This window comes from Mirounga leonina, unplaced genomic scaffold (assembly GCF_011800145.1).
Source record: "Mirounga leonina isolate KUSES-001 unplaced genomic scaffold, KU_Mleo_1.0 Mir_127, whole genome shotgun sequence".
In the NCBI taxonomy this organism is placed as follows: Eukaryota; Metazoa; Chordata; class Mammalia; order Carnivora; family Phocidae; genus Mirounga; species Mirounga leonina.
This window is the reverse complement of record NW_023270316.1, coordinates 2,990,046-2,994,081: the sequence shown is the minus strand read 5'-3', so window position 1 is coordinate 2,994,081 and position 4,036 is coordinate 2,990,046. Positions and strand designations below refer to the sequence as shown.

Here is a 4,036-nt window from a genome sequence, read left to right as displayed (position 1 = left end):
TTATTCCTTTGTCTACAAAACAGAGTAAAAATGGATTAACTGCTTTTTAACAAAGGACGTCATTCCCCCGGAGACCATAGGCCAATGGGTGCCTTTCCTGCAGAGACCATAAGCCCAGGCACCGGCGCAGAGGTGTTGGGTGAGATGGAGGAGAGACCCTCCTCACGACCCACGTTTCACAGCCTTGGAGCCTGTTACTGAGGGCTGATGTAGAAGCTAAGAAGAAGGAACTTCTCCTGGGTCTCTAATGTTTAACGGAGACCCTAGGACACTACATGAGTTCAAATTCTCTCTTTTATGCTCCAGAGTCAGATGCTAGGGTGTAATCACTCTGTCACTCTAGAGCACGGGACCGTATCCCCAGCACCGCCATCTTCTTTCTCAAACCCAACCGGTGAACCAACTGCATGCCTCCCTGACCTGTCACCCAAGCGTGGCTGGTCCCCACTTCCCTATTCCCATCCTGGGATCCCTGCCATTGAGTTCAGGCTGTTTCGATTCATGTTAAAAGGAACTTTATTAACTGACTTGTGAGCTGGTCAAGCATACCGTTTTCAGGCAGTTTGGAGAACAAAATGGTGTGCTGGCTGGTGTTTCCAGGAGCCGTGGGATGCTTTCTCCTTCAAAGCCCCTGTCCTCAAACCTTGCCTTTTGGGAGAAAGTTGCTTTAATTGTAAATACAGATTGGTTGTACATAGTGTGTATGTCTATGTGGATGATTCAAACAGGAAAATAAAAACTTTATAATGTATGCTTATTTTAAAAGTTCATATTTTAAAAAATCACTGCAGATTTGGACTCTGTTGCATGGGGAAGCCCCAGGTGAGCATCTCAGGATGCTTGTCCCCACAGAGCTCAGCATGGGCACAGGGCCCATCCCTGGTGGTTACTATGGGCAGAGCCTCTTGCTATCCTTTGCCAAAGCTTATTTTTCTCTTGTTTCCTAAAACATAGACAATAAATACAGCAATTCATGAATGGCATTTTAGGATACACTTAACATGCTCTTTGACTTCTGGTCTTACAGAGAGAGAGAGAGGTGTCTGCCAAATTCTGGCACTTGAAAAGAAAATGAGAGTAGTACTTGTGTCTGGGAGTGAGAGAAACTGGGATTAGCCTAAAAGAAGGGAACTTTCTGGAATAACAGTGGTAATGTTCTATGCCTTAATAAAGATTGGTAACATAGATGTATAACCCTAGTTAACGATACATACATTGAAGTATTTGGGGGAAGTACAAAAAAATCTAAGTTGAATTAATGGATGGAGATGATAGATAATAGGTGGATGATAGATGGGAGAGAGGGAGGAAGGGAGAGAGGGGGGCAGAGGGGAGGGAAGGAAGGAGCGGGGAGGGAAGGAAGGAGCGGGAAGGGGAGGGTGGGGAGGGAAGGAGGAGACAGATGGATGACAAATCATGTATAGTCTAATGTCAGTGGTAGAATTTAGGACAAGTGTTGACTGAAATTCGATGCTGCCTTGTGCCTGAAATTTTTACAATGAAATATTGGAAGAATTATCCCATTTCGTCGTCAGTATGAGACTTGAATGTCAATATGAGCTTCCTCTTCACACAAAAGCTCCCGTCCGTCACACCCAAAGTGAAATGCATTTATTGCCTAAGACACAGTATTAAGTACATTTACGGAGCCTAGGGTGCGTTGGTCTCCAAGAATCCTCCGGGTGAGCGGAGACAAGATGTAAATCCGCACTTCATCTCTGTAAAAACAAACAGCAAAGCTTGGGCCTGGAGCCTCAAGTCTCCAACAGCCTCTTTCTGGAGTGCCCGAACCCCCTGAGCCCCCTCAGGGGAACAGGCTGGGTTTACTTAGCCACTTAGAGAAAGGTCCACTGGGAATAACTAGCCCCAGGGTTTCTCCAACAAATCTCATCCCACTCTGCTCGACTCGCTCCGAGATACGTGCTGAAGGCATGAGCCTGAGTCGTGCAGCTGGCCGCATCACACAGCCCCGTGCCTCCCCCACTTGGCACCCTTCTCTGTACACTGGCCACTGAGGCTTTTCCCTGGCCAGTCACCCAGTAGATCACCTGCAGCCCACCTTCCTTCCACCCCACCTTCTCTTATCAGCCACCCTGGCGCCAGGAAGATGCGAGCGATGAGTCATTCCCACACGGGTCTCCCGCAGAAACCTCCTTCTCCAGCCTCATGCCTAAAATGGCTTCTGGTTAAGGAAAGATGAAAGAGCTCCATCTAGCTGTGCAGGAAACGGCAAGTGCACTCAACAGCGCGGGCAGGAAGCGAGTCCGCCTGTTCCCAGGCTCCTCCCTTTGCAGACAGTTATCTGGGCAAAACAAAACCCTCAACCCCTTTCTTAAAACTTCTGCCACCTGCAATAGGTCAATACGAACTCAGGGTGTTTTAGATCGAAACCTGATAACTGTCCAGAACTTCTTCGGGTCAGCCCACATTTTAATTGTATTTATTCTCTTCCTCCTCCCCCCCAAGTAGATTTTTAACATGAATATTTGGCATGCTCTACAAAATCTGCTAGGAAAAACAGATGCAAAGTCTGCAAATATTTGAGTGCAATTATACTAATTCCCGGTGACTATGGAAGGAGGAAGTCAACACCACTTTGCAAGAGGATGTCAGAAGCGCTGGGGCTGGTCGGGGCCATCACTGTCCACAGCTCGTCAGGCCCCTCTGGCTGTGGTCAGCCAGGCAGGGGGAGTCCCTGCCCACGAGCTCCAGAAGCCATGGAATGAATCACGGGGTGCGTGTCGGAGGATGCGCGGGCACCGGGCCCCCAAAGGCGCGTCCCAGGCCGCCCTGCCCTGGCCGTCGGGGGCCTCAGGGCAGCTCTGGTCAGGGTGCCATGGTCAGGGAGGGCTTCTCTGAGTTCTCCGTGGCTGCAGAGGCTGCGCCGAGGGAGAGGCCGTCAGCCCCCCGGCCCCAGCATCCAGGCTACTGTGCTGGAGGAAAGCGGGCACAGTGGCCTGGATCATGCCAGCCAGTTTGGAAAAAGTTGAGTTGAGTCATTTGACATGAGGCTCTTGGCCTGAATCGCAAGCATCTGGGCCGTGCTGTGTCTGGAAACGGTGTGGAGCAAGGACACACACACACCCTGGCATGGACGCTACATGTCGTCCCTGAAGGAGGAAAGTTGCTGGAGGCCCGAGCGGAAAGGCCTGTGAAGAGAAGGCTATTTTAGAAGAGGCGCCCCAGGGTTCTAAGAACCGGACAGACCCCTCCCAGCGCGGGGAGCCGAGGCCCCCGCCCGGCGCCCAGCTAGCTGTCCACCCGAGGGAGGTCGGGGCACATCAGGTCGCCCGGGCTGTGGGCAGCACATTTCAGGGCTTCCCACGCGCAGGGCTGGCAGGCGGCAGCCCCACGGCTGCGGGGAGTCCTACCACAGCAGGGGAGGTCCCGGCGGGGGCAGGAAAGCCAATGCAGGGAACACTAGGCCCGGTGAAATAAAGTCCATTCGTTGTCATCAGAAAAACAGATGGAATTTTACTTTACTGACACAATGATCCCAACTGAACACTGGTGTTTCCCCCCAAAATGCGGGCCTTCCAGCAACGTCAGGTGCTTATTTCGGTGCATGCGAGCCCAGGCGGGCAGCATGTGGGAGGGACCGTGGCTGGACGGTCCCTGTAAACATGTTCTCGGCACGGACCCAGCACCCTGCTGCGTAGCTCAAGTCTGAGCGCTGGGCGGAGGCAGAGCCTGGGGACAGCACCGGCGACTGGACCAGCTCGCTGTCAGCGACCGATCGAGGGTCCCAGCCCCGAATGCGGTGTGAGCACATCCAGAGGCAGGGAGCTCTGGGAGCCGGAGGGATGGGACACCTTGTCCCGGGCGGGGGAAGTGGAGGCATCCACACCCCGGGTCCTGAGAATCACTGGCCCAGAAATTCTCCTGCAAGCTCGGGTCCAATGCCCCAGATCTCAGCAGTGTCTGTTTCCCCTAAAGAAGGGATGCTGACGGACCCACAGCAGCCATTGAAATGACCCAGATAATTAGAGAAAGTATCATTGTACAGGGAGAATCAACATGGCTTTGGTTTCAGTGT

At 52.5% G+C, this 4,036-nt stretch overlaps 1 long non-coding RNA gene across 1 annotated transcript; it reads right to left on the bottom strand.

Moving 5' to 3' along the window:
- Positions 1-1,596: 1,596 nt before the first annotated feature.
- On the bottom strand, positions 1,597-2,209 carry LOC118009114. Its single transcript, XR_004678817.1, has 2 exons — positions 2,076-2,209; positions 1,597-1,718 (listed from the first exon to the last, which is right to left on the bottom strand). It is a non-coding gene; the product is annotated as an uncharacterized LOC118009114 (long non-coding RNA).
- Positions 2,210-4,036: the final 1,827 nt, after the last annotated feature.